The 25,729-nt window shown below is 32.4% G+C and overlaps 2 long non-coding RNA genes across 2 annotated transcripts; both read right to left on the reverse strand.

Annotated features, from left to right (window-relative positions):
- LOC117152576 lies at positions 1–25,192 on the reverse strand. Its single transcript, XR_004462972.1, has 4 exons — positions 25,038–25,192; positions 21,085–21,090; positions 5,672–5,675; positions 1–12 (listed from the first exon to the last, which is right to left on the reverse strand). It is a non-coding gene; the product is annotated as an uncharacterized LOC117152576 (long non-coding RNA).
- LOC117152577 lies at positions 12,601–16,453 on the reverse strand. The gene is made up of 2 exons (XR_004462973.1): positions 16,093–16,453; positions 12,601–13,323 (listed from the first exon to the last, which is right to left on the reverse strand). It is a non-coding gene; the product is annotated as an uncharacterized LOC117152577 (long non-coding RNA).
- Positions 25,193–25,729: the final 537 nt, after the last annotated feature.

Here is a 25,729-nt window from a genome sequence, read left to right on the forward strand (position 1 = left end):
ATCATATTTGTACTAGTAAATATCTTCTCTATTGCATAATAATAACGTCTAATCTAAATGAAGATTCGTTACAAGCCCGTAACCTTAATTTTAATGTGAACCCGACATATATATACATGACTTAAGTATATTTCATTTAATATTAAAAGTAGGAAATAATTCAATTTTCCTTTCTTTATGTTATATCAGTATCTTAAAGAGCAAAATATTAGTTCGTCCTTTCGATTTTAAAATCGTAATATTTCTTTGATATCGCTGATATAAAATATATGGGTTTTGTGACACGTACAAAGAACAGTTATGCTCTGCGCTAATCAGAAGCGATCACGAAAAATCACAAATCATTGAAAAAAATCACAATGATCAAGAACGAACGTGATCGAATCACTTGTGACTCACAAGTAGCATTTCATGCCATCTCTACATAGTATATTTGGGAAGTGCGCCGATTCTAGAGCAAATGTGACAAACTATTAATGCCGAGTTGATTAACGCCGAGTGGCGTGGAAAAGACTGTCCTGTTCTCCTACTTGGCCAAAAAATATAAAAGTTTGAATCTATTCGATTAAGCCTTATTAATACTACACTACTGGACGTGTCTGAACGTTGAATAGTAAGTTACCTATTTGTCACTTGTGCCTTGAAGGCTGGTTCAGACACGACGAGTTCAGTAGCAAGTGGCAAGTGGTCCGTCCAAACACATCGAGTAATTTGAAGTAAGTAATTATCGAGTAACCAGTTGCTACTAAACGGCTTGGCAAATACATAGGAAGTGTCCGGTCGGTAGAGTTTAGTTTTCGAAATCACGAGAAATGGACAGACGATGAGCGATAATACACAGTGTTATCAGAAACACTACTCAAATGTTACTAATAGGTATTGCAGAAGAAATTGATGAAGAAAGGAACGAAACAAAGCGTGTGTGGACTACAAGATGAATGAGTAGAGGAGATTCGTTAGAAGCTTCGACTAGTCTTTTGAAAGAATTAAAAATTGAAGATCTTAAAGAATATTTTGTCACATTGAGAGTGTCAGAAAATATTTTTTATTTATTGTTGAACAGAACGAAAGTCCACATTCAACAAAGAGATACATGTATGCGATAAACTTTGTTTTTATTAATTATTACTAATTATTCTATCGGGCAGTATAAACATGTTTATTAGGTAATTAGATAGCTAGGTTTTCATTTGAACTGTTTTTCAAGCATATTTTATTTTTGTTAAATATTACATAAATTAATATAAATTGTTTTATCAAATAAAGTATACTGTAACGACTGACTAGTAGTATCGGTACTCCTGGATGTTGATGAATCATTTTGTGCATGCTAACGCTCCATTGATGAAGGTGACGGCGAAAAAAATCTATTCGTTGTCATATGTGATATATTTTTTGGTTCTGATTCCATTTAAGTGTATCTGTATATGTTGCCGTACCTACAGAGTAATTTCAAATGGTATTGCCTTTAAGGTATTTGTAGCGTAGATTGATTTCCTTATAATTTCTTTGAAATTTTCGTGATACGTCATTCAATATATTATCTATACACAATTCAATTTTTAGAGAGCATAGCCTTACCGAAATAGAAATATTCATCTTCAAAAGTGAAAGATTAAACACGTAATCGCTATAGTAATACAGCGCAAAAATGGCACTTTTATTAATTACAGAAAAATCGTTCTTATTGTACAAAATTGTTAAAAAAATAATATGTTGTGTAAAATAACTAGAAGCGTGTTTTTGTAAGAAAAATTAGCTCTCGCTTCATTTTTGAATGAAATAATGCGAATATCGGTAATTTCGACGTCCCACATGCCGTATGTATATTACAATGTGGAGTTGCCGTTATGTTGATTTCTGAATTGTTTGTTAGTATGCGTGCGTAGAAAGTACGGACAGCCAGGAGACTTCATCCTGAATGGCGAATTTTAGACGTTCATGAAGAATATGATTTTGTTTTACTTTTGATGGATATTGTCACACTATAAATACCTTAACTGAAAGCCAATATTTTTTCCAAATATTTACTTCGAATTCATTTTCTTTGATGTCGACCCTATTCTCCTCACTCTTTCATTAGGTCACTGTAGTATAATATTGGATGAAGAAGAAAGATCCAAATTTATGAATGAATTTCCATCATTCTCTTCTTCCACCGAGTCGATTCGTCTGCAGTGTCTGAAAATGAACAGATTGATTGTCTATAACAAGTTAGTTTATTTTTCAGGTGCCAGAGGAAAATAAGTGCACAATAATGGAAAATGGTTTTCGAGAGGAGCGGAACTTCCCCAGTGTTGTGGAACCACAGGTGGATAACATGCGGTTATCAAAGCACCTGTCAAATATAAGAGTTCACACTTTATTTATAAACAGAGCAACACTATTGTACCAATGTCTGTTGTAAATAAATACGAGATAATAGAATATAACTAAATAAATAGATAAATAAATATATAATAGATAGATAGTGGATAATAGGACAATACGAGAGCATATCTATTGTATTTCGTCACTATAATTTATATCAAGCATTGGAAAACAGTATGTTGCTCGGCGACAATGCATTCCCATTGAAAAAAGATAATTACTTAGGTTTTCTGTCGAAACTCAATTAAGTGTCAAACAAAAAATATTCTATTACTGACTCTCTCATCTGAGAAAAATAATCGAAAACACGTTTAGAATAATGACAAACAAAGGAAGATATTAAAAGATAGCCATTTTTAGCATTTCCTGGAGTTGAAGAATTCGTGCAAGAGCTTTAAGAGAATCTCCCAGAGAATAAAAAAATGTTTTTATTATTTTTTCCCGAAAAGCGATGGAAAAGTTGTTGAAAATAGGTCCAAATATGTGAATACAATAGTGATTGAACTCGCCTAAGTATAAACGTTCTATTTTATATTCTTCTCCAGATATTGAAGCATATTGAAAGTAAGTTTAATGGGCAAATCAGCACGTAAATCAATTGAAGGTTGGAATCAAGTAAAACCGCAATATCGTAGCATTGCTATGTGCAAACAGCAGCCAACAACGCAAACACCGATTTCACATCTACATCTGTTCGTCAATACGTATACAAAATATTTTTAAACTACTACAGTGTCGAGAATATAATTTCGTTTCCAGTCAAATATTGTTTGATTCTACGTCAATTTGATATTTCGATAATCAATACAACAAGAAGAATCTCTACCATGACTCGGTACTAACTGTAACGTAAGATGCTTAGTATAAACACTTCTCCGACTGTAAGATGACAAACATCAGAGTTCGCACCTGTGATTCGTAAAAGAAAAGAATTCGTAATTGGTTTGATTGCCGTGAAACTACAATAATAATAATTCTTTATTTCGATTTTTTAAGCCAACTAAATGCATTCCTATAATTATACATATATGTACGTATGTATTTTATATCATTTCTATTTTTAAAACAAATACCACTGCGTTATTAAACTTACAATCGGTACACGTGTTCGTCTCCGGATCGGAGACGAACGATGGAGGCAAAGAACGGTGATCGCATTGAATGTTATTCTCATGTAGCAATGATTTTATGCTGATTTATTAGCCGATTTTTGCATTAATTATTTCGAAAATGATACAATATCCCAAGAGTTTAGATTTATTTTTAACCATTTTCCCATTGTTTTTCGAGAAAGTAATACGGATATTTTTGTTTCTCGAGAGAGTCTTAAATGTCCTGCACGAATTTTCCAAATCCAGGTCATGCCAAGAATGACCATTTTTTAACATTCTTCTGTAGGATATTTGGAAAGCCAGTAGCTTTTTCTTCCGATAAAGCAGATTTAATCGTTAAACTATATTGTGCATTACATAACTGGTTATGATTACAAGAAATACACGTTCGACAATATGAAAATATGAAAATAATTGGGTGTAATTGGAGGAATTCGTAACAACCCCTTGGAATACATACACTGTCTAGAACATTATCGAAGCATTAAAGTCGACGATCTCAAGATTTCTTTTTTTTTTTTTGAGAGGGGAAACTACAATTACGCATGTAATGCTTGGCAAGATGATGGCGCCTCTACTCACTAAAAACCCCTGCTCCACATCTCTCCTCTATCGGTACAAGAACCAACCCTGGAACCACCTCTCGACATTACTTCAGAGTTGGTCTCTCAGGCTGTGCCTTTCATCTTTTCATCTTCCTATTCGTAATCTTATTTGCCTCCCGATGTTCTCCTCCCGGGCTTGTCTAGTTATCACAATTCTCTGACATAGCCCTTGGAATCTCGACCAATATTCTTCGTTACTGACAAACACTTCTATAATATTGTTGGTTGTCAGTATTTCGCCTACGTAGTTTTCCAATAGAGTTCTTTCGTTGATCCACCTAGGGTAATTGAACAACGCATGCTCAGCATCATCACCTTCGACATCACAATCCCAGCATCTTGCGCGGGTCTCTTTCCTAATCGTTTTCCGATATTCATTGAATATACCATGTCCACTCAATATCTGCATGGTATAATGATCAATGTTCCTTTTATTATTCTTAAAAATGCAGGAGTCGACAATCAGCCTCCTGGTCCAATTATCCTCTCTGTAATAGAGCCACTCTTCCCTCCATCCGTTGCTCTATTCTCGTAATCCTTTCTCTTAACACACTCATAGTGCCTCCTGTTCTCGAGCAGGTATCATAACTGTCCTGGTGTCACGTCCTTCGTATCTCGTAATTTTCCGCGCGCGGCTCTGCTTTTTAGTGTATCGGCATTGTGCCCGTAAGTACACACAGTGCTGCGTGGGAAACTGCTCTGTAGGCGGTGGGTATTGGAATTAGCGTCGTCCTTTGCACCTTCTTCAAAATATTCTTATTTTTCTTTATTGCTAGGGCTTTGGCCCATACCGGTGTAGCATAAAGCACCACCGACTCCCAAACTCAACAAAATAGAGTTTCCTAACGGAGTCGGTGGACCCATTGACATTTGGTAATAATGTCCTAATCGCTCCCATTAGGGTATCAGCCTTCCCGCAGACCTTTTCTAGATATAGTGAACATTTTCTGTTATCCAATTGTACGCCAAGGTACTTAATCTCCTGCTTAGTCCTCAAAATAATGTCAATTACCTTGGGGATACGCTTTCCAGTTGCGAACATGTTACAATATTGCAAGAATGGTGTAGGCTTTATCTCAACAAAAAAGACAGATTAGTTGTTACTAGCGCAGTACTCGATCTTTTAATAGAAAGCTATCTCTAGTACCATAAAAGTTAAAGCTACATATCTGTTAAAGGTGACAAATGAAAGTACAATTCGTTACGAAGGTATCTAACTGTCTGAATATTTCGTAGTCAGTTTTTCAAATATAATTGTTTCATTCTCGCTTGTTATACATTTTGTTTCAGTCTCGAGCCACTAATCTATCACTGTCAGAATAGAATGATAAATATTCGTAGAAAATATATTCCGAATTTATTTTCTCCTTTGTGACGTTACAAAAAACATACTAAATACACAATGTACTGTATAGGTATATGTAACAGTGTTGTATAATTGATAATCGTTATATACACCTTTAGAAAGTATCATTTGATTTAATAATTTCTATATTGCTTATCGCGAATCTAAAGCGTTATGTATATACACGTATACTTCCGTCATATCCCAGAGCCAAAGTGTTACTTTCAATCTTCATCTACCCTACTAAATTACTTTTTCATTCATACATTAAATTTTATACTTTTACCTCTACTTTATATCTTTTTCCTTTTATTTCATCAACTCGTTTTAATACTACGTTAAATATCCTTCGAAATAAATATTTTTACCCACAGTCAAAGAGGAAATAGCAAAATATAGCAACAGATATAGCAAAAGAGTCAACAAACATCGAAACCCCCTAATTACTGGATTACTTGATACGTCGGACCAGATCCGCAGGCGGAAGATACACTACCCGTTAGACCTCAACACTAGATTTAATTAGATATTTATATTAAGTAATATTTACTTATTTATAACACTTACTTATAAATTATACTTATCTATAATAAGTATTAACTTATTATAAATAATTAGCCGTCACTGCGCCACGCCAGAAAAAATTACTGAAAATTCTCCATATTACAACAAATATAACATTCTCATGTGCAAATACTCGCTATTTTCACAGACGCAGTAACCGTCACCCATTTTCGCTGGACTCAACCACATGATAATAAAACCCGATAACATGATCGATCGAGGACACGGAGGAGGTGGGACTGGTTGGAGCGAGGCAAGCAAGGACGTTTCGGCTTCGAATTTCACCGCGACAGTTCGAGAAGAAAAAAGAAAGCTGCTGAAGAGGAGGACCAGGGTCATTCGGTGTTCACCTCGTCGCACCCTCGACCGAATTCTAGTTGGGACAACTTTACCATTTTAGTTCACGATACGGCTACCTGTCATTTCCACAATCAACTTGATTTAACGTGCATCGCTTTCACGTAATCGATTCTTTATCTACATAGGTTTTAACTCTCCACCACACCCCTATATACAGGGTGGATTTCTGTGTGGTATTTCTGTGTAGGTAATGACTCCAGCGAAAAAAGTTTCAGATAAAGGTTGAATGCTTTCAAGGAGGACATAATTTTACGTGATTAGTTTTTTTTTTTTATATAGGAAAATGCGCAAATGACATCTGATTTTTTAAATAGAGCTATAGATATTGTTTTACATGTATTCTTCGGAATATTCTACGTCAGAAAGTATCAAGTAACGAATACGATATTAAAACAATTAACAATTCAAGAGACATTTGTAATTAAAAAGTGAGATACTCCATATAAAAATCTGAAATATCTCACAATTTGTTGATTTTATTGTCATTGCAGTTTTATCTACCTATGCTTTGTTAAACAAAATGTTTCGGTAATCGTTGATTATGCACATAATAATCAAAATGTTAATAACAGGCGTTCCGATAATTAATATCATAATTCTTAGAGTTGTTTTTATTTTCTTTGCTATCAATTAGCTATCGATTTGCTATCGATTATTCAGTAATCAGGATCAATTAGTTTTTCCTTAACATAATATAATAATAATATAATAATAATATAATAATAATATAATAATAATAATAATAATAATTTTCTATATTCTTTTTAACATTATTGCGTTATTTATTGTTTTCTTTTTACTTCTTGAGTACTTGTACAGCTATTTATTTCCTCCCAGAAAGTTTCAATTGGATCTAAGCGATCCAACCATATAACTAAGTAAAAATATAGTAAGTACTATCATTTAAGCAAAATGTTTGCATTAATTTATTCATTTCACATTTACTTTCCTTACAAATGCACTATCGGGAACAAATTTCGATTAAGTCTCTATATGTCCCAATCATTGACTGAATTTTGTCTTCGATTTAAGAAGAAATGTTTTCTTCTTCAATTTTACAATTTATGTCTTGTTTTGAACGACATTAGACAGGTCGCTTAACGAGTCAACAAATTCTTTTTCTCTTCTTTTTTGTAGTTCACTTCGGTGTTTCTCAAATCGTTGTAATTGTCACTAACTTTGATAAAATGCTAATAATTTTTCGACGTTAGTATATGTTTTCAAAGGGGAACATGTGCTTTGCCTGAAAGATCCTTTCACTTCTCTTATTCTCTTATTGTCGCGACATTTGCTCGAACATCCAGCTTTATCTCTCGTAGATCCTAAAACAGTACGCGCAAATCTTATCCATCATTGGGGAATTTAGAGCCTATAATTTGACTTTCGTTATGCTTCTGCGAATATATTTTATCATAACTTTCTCTTTCTCTCCTTCCAAATTCTCTCCTTCAATATAATTCTGCGATATACAGGATGTTCCATGGTAGAAAATAACTTATAGACCAATTTATGTTACCTAAGGTGAGGTCAGTTTCGCTATGAAAACAACGTATTTTCGGAATTTTTGTATCGTCACTCGTAGTACGTTTAATACCATTAAAATACGGTTCAAAACAATTTTTTATTACATGGCCGCAAATGGGAGAAAAGATACGAGACGTGTTACGCGGTACACCTCGTATGTTTACACCTCGAAATCTCAGCGGACGAAATGTAAACGAACGATAGGAATAAAAAACAGACGCTTGTATTTATATAACAGCTTTCTTTGTTATAACAGAAGCGCCTTCACACGTAAAATTCTGTAAGGGTGGCGATCACCATCTATACACTAAAGCTAGCAATTGGTTATTTTGTAATTACTTTTCTAATTGATAATAATCGATTGAAATTGTCAAAGTCAATTATTAAAAGTAATCATGGTAATAATAACTATTAATCAATCAATCGTCCTTGAATAAGTCAGTGATCATGATTAATCTTGTAATCGTTAATCCGTAATTTGTAATCGCTAAATGAATGATTAATTTGCTTTTCACTAGCATTAACGCTATACTTATTTATTATCGCTTCTTAGTATCGCCTATTGTTAAGCGAGGAAACGGATGTAAATATTATCGTTGATATCTTCAATTAAAACAAAAAAGACATACAGTCGTGATTTTTCTTCTATTACATACCAGTTTACCAGTTGAAGTAGGACCTCACACTGAAATAGTACACAGAATAGAGTGTGATTTATTTAGTCAGTATAATTCATCTTATTAATTAGCGCTCTTTGTGTAACTCGCGCTATCATTGATTTACTGAATTTTATTGTTTCCTGATATATTCCTGACATAACAATGGCAGAGTGCTATGGAGAATAATGTCGCGAATTTGTCAATTCGACACATTCATAATCAAATAACATATCTTCATCAAACTTCCAAGAATATGAGAAATGAGACTTCCGACAATCATGGAAGGTAAATGTTTTTAATATTTGTCAGAGAAAAGTGAAACGAATTGTGGTAAAATCATTGATTTATGTGTAATTTGTAAACCGAAGAATGTTTCAATAAATGATTTTGGGAATTCATCGTCTAATTTTCTTGCGCATTTTAAACGGAAACATGGGAAGGAAATATAGTAATAATACAAAAGGCATAAAACTTCTATAGAACGAGACCGCTCAGAAACAAGAGCTTCAGTATCGAAGTAATCTCAAAGGAAGCTTTCTAATAATGTGACGCAAGAACAATTTGAAAGTAACATTGTAAAATATTAGACCTTGTCCATTCAATGATTCTTTTAGAATGCTTAGAAGATCTCTTCTTTTTCACCATACCCAATAATTTAAACATATCACGTACATTGCATATTTTAAGTCTCTTAGTTGACCACTTGAAATTGGACACATAAGTAATGAAAAAAAAAAGATAGAAAATGATATACGAAACGTGTAATTTTCATGCGCAGACGTTGATATATGGTCAAGTAAAAAGAGAAATTTCTTTGGCATGACCGCACATTGGATAGGTCATAATCTAAAAAGAGGAAAAGAAAATATATATATATATGTCGGAGATGAAAGAACACCGGAGCCTTTGGAATTTTGTTTCACGCCCCTAACCCTAATTCTAATGTAAACCCGACATATATTTATAAGGTCCAATTCTAGGATAACTCAGAGATCGATTCTGAAAATCGAGTTTATTGTGAAAATACTTAAATGAAATACAGGAGTAAACAACAATTAATAACAGTAATAATTAAATAAACAACAATAAATTAATAACAGTAAACAATAAATAGCAAATTCTGTGCAATGCCTACCTGAAAATCGAGAATCGATTTTCAACGTCCTGAGCTACCGATCTTTCTCCGTCAATCTTCAATATTTTAAATAATTACTCTTTCTTCTGTGATCTTGTCTATCTCCGATGTTGATCTCTGTCCGTACGTTTGGGAAATGTGTGTCTCTCAAAATGGCTCTCCGTAAAACAAAGAAAGCCGCTATGTCCATGAAACAAAAGAAGTCGTGCGTCGAGAGACGGTCGTACAAACGTATTCGCATTTGAATTCTTAGAGAGTTTACATATTTCTTGGAGCAGTTTGTTTATGTATACAGTGTATTAGTGTGTCTGTTTATGTATAGTTATATATACAGGGTGGTTGATAACTGGTGGTACAAGCGGAAAGTGGGTGATTCTACGCGAAAAAGGAAGTCGAAAATATAGAATAAAAATTTTTCGTTTGAGTTATCGTATTTAACTGTTATTGTATTTAATTTAATTGTTCCCAAAATAAACTCAATTTTCCAGAATCGATCGTCTGATTTGCCCTAAGGATTTATGTTATTACATATATATATATATATATATATATATATAGAGAGAGAGAGAGAGAGAGAGAGAGAGAGAATATAATATTGTTGAAGAAAAAATTATTGCTGCCACCACGGATAGTGGAAGCAATTTTGCTAAAACCTTTCAAATCTTTGGAATAAAAAAGAAGCGTATGAATGATTGCAGACGGACATTTAATGGGGCGGATCTTGCTAGCGACAGTTGTGTATCACACAGCAATGTCGAGTCATCGGATGATATCGTCTTATTGCACTTACGTTGCTGTTGACATACATCGAATCTATGTGTTATAATCGATGGCAACGGAAGTTTACGACAATCGACACAATTAGCAGCTGTACATGGTAGAATTATAGAGAAACGTAATTATTTGTGGAAAATGACGGTACGGCCAAATACTGCAGAAATAATTCGGAATATCGGGTCACGTTTGTACGACACGTTACAATAAATTGCTACAGCAAGAGGAAAGAGTAGTGAATTTTACAGAGCTTTAAACATAAAAAATCAAACAGAATTAAACAATCAACATCTCGGATATGTAGAGAAACATTCAAAGTGTACGAGACCTTGTGCTATGACTATGACTATGACAGATATATTACAGATAATACGTACTTTTTCGTGTCTTTTTTTCCTCAACGTGCAAAACTTAACGCGATAATACATCTTGAATGGATTTATTGCTAGGCGTTTGCAGAAGCGAATAAATAGTTTCTCATATTCGTGACTTAAACTCATTAAACTTAATCTCCAAAACAACAAAGACGCTTTGCCCGATAAGTTCTTCGATTTTTTTTTTTGCTATACTTGCATTTAAGGCAAAGTTGGAAGTTTCTTGCAAATATTTCTTATGTGAAGAACGACAAGATTTAAACCTTCTGGATCGGTATTCATCGATAAGAAATTTTTTTTTATATAAGACGTCGTTGCCATCGGCAGCATCCGTGGGAAGATTATTCTTATACAACAATGGTATTGAAACGAGAGGCATATTTAAAAGCGAACTGTGCTCCTATTCCTGCACCAGGGTCGTAATTCAATACTTGTTTACTATGTAAATTATGTATTCTTTCGCTGAATTATTCACTAGATGCAGATTTTCTAAAAACTGCACAGTATCATTGTAATTACCATAATGTAAAATTTCTGAGTTAGTCATGATCATAGACGTAATCATTTCGTAATTAATGACTATTGTGTTAATTAATATATGTTTCCATTAATTAATTATGCTCATTGATCACATTTAATGATAATCAAGATTACCTGATTACTTGGTAATCGTAATCATTGATCACGAACGTGATTTCACGATAGCTGTAATCATCAATTAGATTACTTTTTGCTCAACTCTGGACTGGATATTGCATCTGTGGAATCTAACTTGTGTGATAGTACCAAGCCTTTAATATTAAATAAAAGTCAAAGATTTGTACATACTTTTGGAAGTAATACGTAGATATTACTATTATAGTATTAATCTGAAACATTGTGCTCTTGTTTCTTCATATTTCGAAAATAGCAGAACACGATTATGTTCGAAACCAATTGACCAATCACTTTAAATCCTTTTCTCACCAGCTATTACAATTTATGGAAATAAGACCAGGAAATATTGGTGATTGGAGAATAAAGACCACCCTAATGTGGAATAATCTGTTAACAAACAATTATTCAGCAAAATCAGTTTTTACAGAAAGATATCAGCTACACATGTAACATTTTTATACAACATTTTATATAACATTTTATAATATTTATAATTTATAAAATCGACTTCTTTTTAACAGTAATATTGGGTTGATAACTAAGTGATTGCGGATTTTGTCGATACCACCTATTGACAAAATCCGCAATCACTTAGTTGCCAACCCAATAATATAGGAGAACTGTTTACAGACAGATGAGATATATACGAAGCTGATAGTCAATTTTGTGAAAACTGTTGCAACATCTGACTCGGAACTTTCCCTGTCATAAAGTTGCGAGTATTTCACTCTTATAAGTTATTTATAACGATATACACCTAAACATGAGATTTAATTAATATTCAACATTAAATTACAGGTATATATGCATAATACTTAAATAGTATAGAAAATCCACGTAAATTGTGGCATAATTTACAGCTGAGAATAAGACAAATATTTCCTTCTAATGTTAAAACTACCACGTCTGTCAAACTGACAGACTTCGGATTTGTTTCTTTTAGAATTACTAAAAGCGTATATTTGCTTTTGGCAAAATTTTTAATTTATATTATAAATATATATAATAATATATAAAAATTTAGACAGAGCGAATAAATTATTGGTAACTTTGATTTTATTTATCTGAAAAGTGTGTGAAAAGTTTCTTTCATTTTATAAGGAAATATTAGACGCACAACATTGTTTTATATTATTTTATTGAATTACGTTTTTTTAAATAAATGTTACCTTTTTTTATTATAACCAAGGCACATGTTTCTTTGCTGGTTTTCCCAAAGTGGTATTGTACACAAACATGTCATTATCATGGAATAATTATAAAATTTTATCAAAAGTATATGTGGTAGTTTTATGGAAATTTCCTTCTTTCTACCTAATCATTAAGTGTTTTAAACCAACAACATTAATCGTTGACCTAAAATTTTATAACATTAATAATTTTGTCTTACTTTTACTTATACGTTATGCGACCACAATTTATGGAGAAATAATAAACGATAATCCTTGGAATATTGTTAAACACAGCGTGTATATCAATTGTAAATAATTTACTAGTTAAGACGAACGTAACCAGCAAATGACAAAGGTTTAGCATTAAATGCAGTCTCGAAATGTCAATATGAAGCTGAGACGAACATTGCATAGTATCGAAAGAACTTGAGAAAGATCTTGCACGGATTGAATTTCCTCTTCTTTTCTGAAGTTGGAGGTAAGGTCAGAAACCGGGGATTCCGTGGAGATTGGGGTCGAGGAGGGGCCAAGTTGATTCTTAAATCATCGAACAAGAGTCGTACTCCTCGCTCTCGAACAACAAGCTACCTCGAGATTCCAGTCTCTCTTTCCCTTTTTAGCTGCTCTTTCATTACTCCATCCCACTCGTTGTCGACCAGCTGTATATATATACTGTTGACAGAAGGCAGAAATAGCCCTGAACGACTTGGTCCAACCAGGAGGTTCTTCTTCAACTACAGACTAATAGGTATGCAATGAAATATTTGAAAGGAGTGCGCAGTAATTTAACACATTGCTAGACTGCAGATTTTTATGCAAATTCATACTTTCCGGAATATAGGTAAAAAGGTAGAAAACATGCTTTGCCTACCAAATGTTATAAAAAGCGCTTTACTTTGGATAATTTATATATTTTATTTTATCTTATGAGCGTTCTATGCAATTTTCCACGTTCAAATTTCCTATAAATACGTGAAAATCAGCAGTGTGTTTGTTACTTATCGAATTATAGCTTATAATCGTACTAAAAAGTGTAAAGAAAAATTTTTCAACTAAAGCATAATATATGTAATACAACGCATGGCGAGTACAAAACGAATTGCACGTGAAAAGTATGCGAGAAGGCTCACAGCTGGGCCTTATGAGGGTGCGACCGCCGGTCACTGGCGGAAAAAGCAAACATAATTTTTCAACAAAAATTAATCTCGCTTAATCATCTTCTTCGCATGCTCATTCACCCACGAAATAATTCCTTAGAAATTCTCCTGGTAAATCAGCTGAAATTTGGAATCGACCATATGCAAAGTATCGCAAGATCGTCGTTGGCTATTATTTTTACGTAACAACGATCCAGAGGTGCTTCAGATTATTATGTCTGCAATGAATGATTATTCTGTAGCTGGATCGGAATTTGGAAAAGATGAAAATTAAGCGTAACGCATGCGTAAACTTTGCCACTGTCCGATTTTTCATCCTTGCACTCGTTCTTTTCAACTTCCTCATCGCATTTCGGATAAATCCTAGTAACATCTGTGATCCCTTGAGAGACGCTCCTAACGCCGGATATACTCGGCATCCACATACAATGCGATAAAATTGTTTGTTCTTTGTGACTGCAAGTGCGGATTACATTTAAGACTTTATTATTTATACGGGGGCATTCTACTATAGAGCCCGAACATAAAGACTGTGGTAAATCAGGAAGTATAATGTCTCTCCTAGAACCACATTTAGGTAGAGGCCACACCCTTTACGTCGACAATTGGTACACGAACCCCGCATTATTTGGCATATTACATAAAAATCCTACAAATGCGTGTGGCACCGTAAAAAAGTGGGGAAAAGGAATGCCAAAAGTGAACGAAAAATTACAGAAAGGAGCAGCGCGCTTTCGTAAGTGTGCAAATATGTTAGCCATAAAATGCACAATAAAAAAGAGGTTTTCATGATTTCAACAATACATACAGAGAAATTTGTGGATGTACCAAAACACTGTAGTACACAAGAAATTTTACAGAAACTATCTTGTGTACACGACTATAATAAATTGATGGGTGCTGTAAACAGGACCGACATGGTTATCAGCACTATAAATTCTACCCGCGAAACAACAGAATGGTACAAAAAATACTTGTTCCATATTATTGATATGTGCTTATGGCATTGATATTGCCTATACAAATTGAAAACCAACAAAACAATATCAATTGTAAAATTTCAACTGAAATTAATAAATCAAATTTTAAAGAAATATCAGAAAGAAAGAAGTCGTCATTCTATTACACCTGAAAATAATCACTCATCAAGATTCAACGGAAGACATTTTCCTTCACTTTACGAAGCTAAAGAAGGAAAAAATAGATTACGAAGGTGTGTGCGAAAAACGATCGAGAATCTCGTTATCAATATCAAGAATGTGATGTTGGGTTGTGCGTGTTTCCATGTTTCAAAATTTAAATATTAAATTATTAATCAATATGCAGGGTGATTGGTAACTGGCGGTACAAGCGGAAAGGAGGTGATTCTACGCGAAAAAAGAAGTCCAAAAAATAGAATAAAAATTATTTTTTAATTTCTTTTTTTTTTTTTTTTTAATTTTTCCAGCGAGACAACGATCTACAGTGAGATCCGCTATAACGAGACGTGATAAAGTGCACGCGTACCGAGCGAAAATTCAAAGTCGAAAACAAAGCCTCAAACGAAAAATTTTTATTTTATATTTTCGACTTCTTTTTTCGCGTAGAATCACTCTCTTTCCGCTTGTACCACCAGTTACCAACCACCCTGTATATCATCATCGAGAATTATCCTTTCACTATTTTCAATCGTTACTCAGATCCTTTATATCCATCAAATATGTTTATATCTTTTATGTAGAAATGATGAGTATATTGTTTTAAAGAAAAGTTCCTATTCTTTCGAGATAAACTGTCCACGTGTAATGTATACACTTCCGGCGCGTGGTACAGTTCAATGGCAGACCGAACCGCCGTAGCGAAAGGGTTAATCGTGCAGGAATTTTTCATTCACAAGGAGGTCGAAAAATGGTCATTCTTCCTCCTTTATAATAAAACATTCGGGAAAATTTTTTGATCTGCGGACTATCTAGTTTGTACGATACAGATCAGATAAGAAAGTTTCTTCTAAACACGTAAAAAGGTTATCGTCTCTAGTTTAAACAGCGATATTTAAGTAATTTTTATGAAAACTAGTTCATCGTTGCTTAAAATAAGTGCGTATCAACCGTTTCATTGATTATCAAACGCAGTATCAACACGGTTATTATAGCCGCCACGCAATTGATACCAATTACTGAGCGTCGACTTTGGACAGCGCTAATAGGCTTATTATGTGGATGCTAACTATAGTCGATATTTGTATTCGTAGATCCTCGTATGGATGTCGATTATAGTCGGCATTAGGAATGAAAAGGTTAAATACCTGAAAGAGAAGATTTCGTGTCCTCACTTTCGTTACGCTTTCAGCGTATTGTGTTCTTGGAAGTAGAATAGGATGTACGCCGAAGTGATCGTGTGGACAACCCCTGTGAAATATTCCAGAGAATGCGCGATCTCACGCGGGAGCCGTTAGGTTGGTCGTCGTATGGAAACTCCGCGTTTTATGACAGTATCTGAGTGCTGGCACATAGATGAGCGAAGCTCTAAAATTCTATTTCTTGAATGTAACGATTGTTCTTGATCGTGGCATAAAATAGCATAATGGCATTCCCCGAGGTTCGTGTTATAACCAGAAATTCAAAATAACAGTTGTTTTAAACATTTTTTTGAAGGAAGTCAATGACTAAAACTTCATTTTTACTTAAATGGAAGCCGATTATTAATAAGTATCAGAGAAATTTCTGAAAAAATGAAATAATTAAAAAATGTTAATTTTTTATTATTCTCAACACGAATAACCGTTATCAAAGATTCAAATTTTTTTGACTACTGGTACCCGTTACCAATTTTTTTTTGGGTACCAATAACCACTACCGATGGGCCGAATCTTATTCTGGTTACCGTTAACTGATATCGACGCGAAAAGATTTTTCTGGCCACTTTCGATCAGTGTCTATTGTTATTAACATTACTGATAATTAGTATATTAATAGAAATGTTAATAAAAATATCGTATTATAATATTTTTTATCCTACACTTTGTTTCATGTATTTTCATGCTCTTTCTTCTTGTTGATTAATAAGATATTTATAAGTTTTGTAATTTATTCTTTATATTGTCAGTGAATATGTATTAACCGCCAGTAACGTTAATAAGAAGGGACAATAGTCGAATGTAGGCAGAAAATATTTTTGTCGTCGATAATGGTTATCGGCAATCAAAATAAAATTCGGGTCGTCGATAAAGGTTACTGATAATCAAAAACATTTCGATCATTTAAATTGGTTACTGATAAGAATTAGAGTTCCGTCATTGATAATGGTTATTCGTAATCAAAATTTTCTTAATTAAAAGTATTAACTGTTATAAAGTAACAGTAATGTTTTCTGGTTATAACACTTAACACAAATATTTCAAATTTATTATAGATATCCAATAACCAATTATTTAAATATTCTCAAATAATTCTAAATAAAACTATATTTAGTAAGTTGTATTTTTTTGTGAGTCGTTGTTTTAATCATCAGCACGTTAACAGTAACTTGTATTTTATCAAAAATTAATATTAATTTTGTCATTTCTCTTTCACGCGTAGGATGTTATTCTACTTAAATGTTATTTACGTTATAAATGTACCGATTAAATGGATCATTTATTTTGAAAGTGGTGAAAGTCCATTTCCTGTAATCTGTCCAAACAGTCAAGGCACCAATAATGAAAAACAAATTGTACAATTTATAATCTTGAAAATGGCGCAAGTACATTCCTGACCCTGAAGAAAGATATTGCTCTAGTTAATAACTATATAATGAATTAATAACTATACAATAGTAACTATTTAATACTCTAGTTAATAACTATATAACTGTATAATGAATTTATATCTATTTAAACATATAGAGACGCGAACAAACCAAATAAATCTTATCAGGATTTTTCAATCAATGGCAACGCAAACGCTTCAATATCTCGAAACAAAGGGTCATGGACTTACACCACTTTCAAGGAAAACGTCTCATTAATTGCTAAATAGATTTATTACTTAGCATATCGCAGAATAAGATCGTTTTATCGTTGAGACAATATTTATAAAATAAATTTATAAAATAAATGACAATTAGAATATAGTAAATCGCATTATGTAATGTAGTCGGTAGAACGTTTTAGCAAACAAGATACTTGAGGTATGTTAATAAAGCGTTTCAATAAAAACAACTGTAAAGATATTTTTGTCATTTGACCTACTCTGCTAGTATCGCACTGTTCTTTTAATCGAACAGAAGTTTGCAGCCATTAACGATGTTTGTTCTAAAAACGTTTCAAAATTACTCGATTACGTAACAAAATAAAATCTTTCATCCTCATGTACGTAAATAATTTACATTCATGTTAAACTATTGTTCAAGAAATAAAAATAGCGTAACTTTAATTATAATTTAACTATAATGGTGCTTTTATTTTAACAATAGAAACAATCTTTCGGGTTTTTCTCTTCGTGTTCCACGAAGTGGAAATTAATTGTGTCACAAGTTCTTTAAAAAATTATTAACATATCTCCTCTTTTTTGTAAGAATTGCTTTTATCAAATACTGTACTTGAGAGCTGTGCGTCAAAGTAGGGAGAAAACAAGAAAATGAAATAGAAAGGAGGGAAAAGAGAAAGAGTGTGAAATATGCACTCAAGTTAGTCAGAGCAAGTAAATGTCTATGTAAGATAAACAAAAAATAGTATTACTTATAATACTAATATATAATTCTTACTAATAGATGAGCAAAAAATTTAATGGTATTATTTTGTCTACCATTTTCAGTACATTAAAAGTGCTTAATGTAATTTAAATTTTATAATAATGATTACAATGCAATGATAACAGCGTTACATGATTATGATTTATGTATAATAATTATCATTTATAATAATAATAATCTAATGCTTTTACGCTATCCTACATATTTGCGTACTTCATCTTTTGTAGTGTTCCAAGAATCACATAGTTACTTAATTATTTAATTTAATCAATATAAAATTTGCTAAAGGTCTACTATTAATTCAATTTTGTCTCATTAATTATGATTCTAGGTACACTTTTTGAGGAACAAGCACTCCAGATTTTAAAGTGATCACTCACACTTGATGTTCCAAGCACGGAAAGAATTCATAGACGTGACTTTGTTAACTTTTTTACGTAACTTTAACGAAAGTCTAAGAGGTAAGGCTCATGCATGCAACGAATCGGATGTGAAAATGTCAAAAGGCTGTGGTCACGCGTGAAGAAATTGTCATGGAAGTCGTAACCGCGACTTCACCGTGAATTCTCTTACACAAGACTTTCGCTCGTAGTGAGGCATGCACGCGTGAGCGTTGTCACGAAGGCGGAGAGGCATGCCCACGCGTTTCGCTTCGAAAACCCAACTGCACTCGACAGTTATTTATTCATCCTTATATTACACGGCAGCGCAAGGATCTCCCGAATCCCACGAGACTCTGAATCCACATAAATGCTCATTAGCAACGTGATGGAAGTGTGCCGTATTACGCGCCTCCAATCCACGAGATAACTTTCTTCGAAACTTTTCTGATATTTTTCACCTGTATTACACTATCGCGTGTCGTTCCGTTTATTTGTAATTGACAAAGTCTGTATTTGATATTTTAATACCATACAGTGTTACCAACCACGTTAAAAAGGTGAAACTTGGATAATTATTTAGAATACTGAACACCTCATCAATATTACTGAGTTTAGAATATATTGTCAACAATAGTATATGTATTGAGTAATTTTTCTCTATGCATGTAACCGTCGCTCGATCTTAATTCTTGGGTTACGCACGAACATATTTTTAATACTTTTTTTACTTTAATACTTTGTAACGTTATTTAATACAAAGCAATGTAGGTTTAGATTAGATTTGGGTTCGGTAATAAAGAAAAAAGTAATTTCACTTTAAACTTTCTTATATGAAATGCGGCCGAACAAAATGAACGAACAGGCACAAAGTGATTCCTTATGAGAAAAAAAGAAGAAGATGTAAATTACTTATTAGTTTTCGAGAAAATCGAATTTGAAAATTTATCAGGTATTCTTGAACATAAGTCGAAAATGTAAAATAACATTTTTTCATAAGTCGTTTTGTTTTGGAGAAAAATAAATTTGAAGATTTATCATAACCTTATTCCACATTTTTCAGTTATTTTCGCACGTAGAATAATCTGCCTCTGACTATTCACTCGTACCTAGTCGGTAACTAGCCAAATTCACGTATAGAAAACAAATTACGAAAGTCGACTTTCCGGAAAACTAAGCCGCGGACGAAAAAATTGTATTCTATATTTTCTTCTTATTTTTTCAATCTTCTTTTTAATTTTTAAGCAAGCACCTTCTTCTCGCTTGTACATATTACTCAGCCGTATCCTGTACATTATTGCGTTTGGTTCGAGTCAGAAGTTGGAAATATTTCTGGCATCATATCGTAAAATGCCATTATATGGCACGATATATCAACTTTCTTATGTATCCAGCATAACGACAAATGCAAATTTCATAACGAGAAATATTTGCTATTGTATCTTGTTACACACTTTTGCAATATTCTGAGTATGTGACCGAGTGTTTGCGTTGTAAAATTCATCCTATGATTTACCGTTAGCTAGTTTTACACAAATTAGAGGTGATTTATGTAAGGTTTGATGGTCAGATTGATAACGTAAATCAAACCTATTTTGTATCTGACGCAAACTCAAGATAATTCATATCTGTTCCAAATATTGGAATACGATATATAGTAAGAAAAGTACTTTTACATATATCTCGAAAGCTATGAGTATAGAGAAATATTATTCGATACGTTGACCTTGATAGCACACTTTAAGCTCATCAAAATTGGCAAAATGTCCCCTATTCTAAGTAAATAATTACCATTTGCTTTATCATACAACAGACTTGAATAAATTTTATTACAAATACAGATAGAGAACAATAGTTTGAAACAGTGATTCATTTCAATTATTTTACTACATTACTTTAAGGATAACATAGGAAACATATATTTGAAATATAAACAATATTTTGTTAAATTATTTCGTAACGTAACACCATTCTCAAACTTACCTTAATTTGAATTATTTCGAATGATACATGTCGGATCTTGCGCACGTGAAACACTATAAAGACATAAATGACGATTGATACGGCAGCATTAGAAATTGTTTGAGATATTTTTCGAGCAAACATTTATTCGTGTACAGAATATTAAATGAAATAAAAAATTATTTCAGTTTGTGGCTAAATAATGATATAATCCGAAGAATGACCTTAAACTAACTTATTCAAATAAATTAAATAGTAGTCCATACTGACAGACATTTGTCTGTAGATAGTTTACATGTATTGCCCGCAGACAGTCGATGCCACCAGGCAACGTGCAATAGATACGCATGTAACAAGATGTATATGGCGCATTTTCCGTGGAGAACATTTACGGATTGACACATGTTTTCGCACATGTTCTCGCATAACATATAGTTATTTGCACGCAACATCACATGATAAAAGATGATATAACATGTAAAAAATCATTTTTCTAATATTTTATTAAATAATGCTTAATTTCAGTGTTATAATTATAATTTCGATATTATTAGTATTTAATTACATAGTATAAAAGATTATAATTGAAGCAATACTATTAATATAATTATAAATATATTAGCAATATATTAGTATTATAATATTAACACTAGTAATAATAGATTAATGTTAACATCAGGTTACAGAATAATGCTGAACAATGTTTACACGCATGAATACAAAATTATAAGAAAAATACGAAATAACAATGCAGCAGTTTTTTGTTCGATAAAACGTAGGAAATAAAAAATAATAAACATAGGATTGACATATGTATACGAATAACTGAATTTATTACATTCTGAATGTACTATTAATTCTTTAGGTACATTAATTACTGACAGACTAGATACTGATTGGAATCTGATACATATACAGGGTGGTTGGTAACTAGCGGTACAAGCGGAAAGGGCATGATTCTACGCGAAAAAAGAAGTCGAAAATATAGAATAAAAATTTTTCGTTTGAGGCTTTGTTTTCGAGAAAATCGACTTTGAATTTTCGCTCGGTACGCGTACGGTACGCTACAACGGATCTCATTGTAGATCGTTGTCTCGATGGAAAAAAGAAAAAAAAAAGAAAAAATTAAAAAAACAATTTTTATTCCATATTTTCGGCTTCATTTTTCGCGCAAAATCACCCCTTTTCCGCTTGTTCCACCAGTTACCAATCACCCTGTATATTATGTAATAATCGAAGATATTTGAAATAATACCGCTTAATTCAAAAAGATAATAGTAACTGTTTGGTGACCAGCTGCAGGATTATCTTTATAACTTGTACATTATGTACACAACAGTGTAAACGGAACATATTGCGAATGTATAGTTATAACTCATACATGATTAACAAGCAAGCAGATTATGAAAAGAGGAAGGATAACCTACTCGTAGACCTATGAAATACTTAAACGCATCCTAACGATGGAATCGCTAAATTTTGCAAATAGCGTAACATATACAATACATAGAGTTGTTACAGAAGATAATTCCATTATTTGTATTATAGCGTTTATATACTAATTAAATAGATTTAAGTGTATTAAATTTCATATCATTTAGTAGTACTTTCATATGACTACAAAAATTTCAGATTATGAAAATGAAATATATGATCGGCTAAAAAATGCTTCGCTGAAAAATAAGGGTATGCAGGAATACTTTTAGTAGCTACTGTACACATACGTACTTAATCTTGAATTATATCTCTCGCAGGTTTTCCTTTCTCTTTCGTACTATTGTCTAAAAAATTCTGATGAATTCATGAATTATTTATTTCTCTATTTATCGTAGGCTTACTTATTTACTGCGTTCACTTTTTAATACAATGCAATTTAAACAACTTAAAACTTTAAAGAATGACATCTAATTAATAACCGAATAAATCTATTTCGCAATTTAAAGTGAAACTGAGGTCATTGATTCTTTAACTGGATACTTTTATTATATTTTATCGATTCAAATAGATCGTTAACGATTTTCAATTTTGCATGAACTCATCATCAAGGTCCATTTAAAATGCGCCAAGAAAATGCTATCAAATTGCCTGACAGAGACATTTGTTATGTGCCTAGTTATGCAAGAGGTCAAGTAGTATTTATGTATACGTAAGAATTCGCCTTGGCGCCATTCAATTGGCATACGCTCAAAATGCCAAAATCCTGAAAATTAGTGTAAAAAGTTGTAATACTGATATCGAGAAAATATATTTCAAAATTTAAATTAGAAACACTTAAGTTTATCATTCTGACTGCTTTTTCATGGTTATTCTTATTCTGTGCACAATCTGCATAATTTATCTTACAAAAAGAATTTCATTTAAGTAACGCATACTAAGTAGAAAATACCCAAGTAAAATACATAGAATAAATGTGTACGATGAAATGCCACATGCAAGCATATTTTCAATAATTCCTAGCAATAATTAAATTATGATCAACAGTAGACAAGGCGCAATTAAAGCGTAAGAAAACAAGTAGTGACTTAGACTCTATAATTAACAAAGAGCATTAAACACATTTAATTGTAAGTTAAGTTGCAAGTTAATTACGTTAATTTACGGACTAAAACTGTAAAGAAAAATGATAGTTTGAATTTATATTTTCTTAAGATCAGTCGTTTTTTATTAATTTGTCGAATATTAATTCACTACTGATTAGTAACACAAACATGTCAATAAAAATTTTCATTCTAAATCTTTCGATTCTCTGTACCATTTACAATCCCTGTTAAAACTTACTGTGATATATATTTTATTGATCTTGAAGTTTGAAGCGAGAACTGAAAATTTGATCCAAATAATCACTACTTTTTGTATTATTTCCAATTATATAATTACTTATTCCAGCTTATTCACATAATTTGCTTTTTATTCAATCAAATGAAATTCAATACAAATGCATCATTTTCGATATTGTATCTGTCAAAAAAGTTTAAACAATATATTGCATGTAAATTTCATCAAATTCAATCCTTGTACACAATCTATCAAAAACTTTCCTCTTAGTTACATTGAGCGAGTTCTAAATCGGGTGTAGACGATTGTAAAATTGCTTTATTTACGTCAGTAAATAGCCAAAATGATGTCCATTAACTTTAAAAATTGATTTGTGACACGAACTAAATTGTATTATATCACGTATACAATGACGCATTACAATATGTCATCAAATTTTAATTGTGTAACATAAAATTAGTATATTGATATTGCATCATATAATATACAATCAAGTTATGTGAATATCTGTACACAAAACAGACTACATTAATTTACTTGTGTTAGTCATATCATCCACGATACAGGGATTTTCAATGTTTTGCAATTGACAGTGAAATATAGTAAATGGACCAGACATAATTTTAGACATCTTAAACCGAGCCAGAAATTTAATTAACTGCATGCGGGAGATGTATTGCACGGACTAGGCTTGTCAAATTTCTCTGTTTTACTTAATAGTTGAATCATGGAGATTACAAAGAATTCCTTATATTAATTCTTAAGCAGACTTGTCATAAAAATAAAACAAAAATCAAATTTATCTAGATTTCATATGCGGCGTAAAACAATTCTTGTTAGAAAAGGAAATAATTCGGTTAAAAATGATCTTATAATTTTACAACCATCTGTGTTATTTATTATGACAAAATTTTTAAATTAATAGCAATTATATTTTCGAAGTAATTATTAAATGGCAGTAAATTAAATTAATATTTCATAAGAAACTTTATTGCAATAAATAAAATAAATAAATAAAAGTTACAATTTTTAACAGATAATGTTCGGATTATCTTTTGTTCATTTCGCTAAATATGTTAGTATTTTAATTCATTTCATATCTAAATAACTAGAAAATATAAATTTCTTATTACAGAGCACGAATATATTTCGACATAAATTTATCTATCATTGACTGTCACCTATACTAGAAATTAAAACATCGATTCTTACGATCTCCAGAAAGATTATAATGTTTTTATGGGTGAGAAGTGATGAAATCGCTATGGCTATTTTTACTAGTATTAATTTTTTTTATAGAAAATTTTATGACAGATATTTTCAGAATTTATTCGCATCCGTACGACTACATTTAATATTTGATTAGAGGTAGTAATGCTAATTTTTGATTAATAAACGCAACAGATTTAAGGTCAATCAGAGATCATTATACAGACTGTCACGTATACAGCTTATTATATTTATATATCATTAAAGGAGCTGTTTCAATTTTAAATTGTTTGAATAGTTTCCTTATACACCTAATAAAACAAAACGATTCCATCTTCTCTCTAGGACCGACCGACCATATTCCGCTGAGTCACGTGTCATTCATCGATCGTCGATCGCAGTGATCGATGGCGCAAAAATTCAAAACTCTCGATGAGTGAGTGCATGGTACAATCATTCTCAACAGGAGTGATAACTTATACTGTAAAAACAACAGGAGAAAAGTGAGAAAATGAAAGGCAAGTAAGGTCGTGGAAGCAAACGTGACCACGACTGTAATTGTTGGTACAATGCGTAGGAGGGCGTACGATACCTTAATCGGAAGCTTATGCCTGAAAGATTACAACGGTGGTGTTCTGTATTGCCGCAAAATCATAGATTCAAGATACATTCAAGATATTAACAAAAATATACTAATACTATATACGACTACGTACACAGACGCAACCGACGCGATAGCTCGCTCGCCGCTCCACGATCTATTTGTAGCATATAGTATTGGATTAGGTTTGGATTATTCTTCGTGAAGCGATCGGTTACGCAGAGATGAGTTGATTGCCAGTGTAAAGTGACTGGCGAGCATCGAACGGAGCGGCTATCGCGTCG

This window comes from Bombus impatiens, unplaced genomic scaffold (assembly GCF_000188095.3).
Source record: "Bombus impatiens unplaced genomic scaffold, BIMP_2.2 scf_0072, whole genome shotgun sequence".
Classification (NCBI taxonomy): domain Eukaryota; kingdom Metazoa; phylum Arthropoda; class Insecta; order Hymenoptera; family Apidae; genus Bombus; species Bombus impatiens.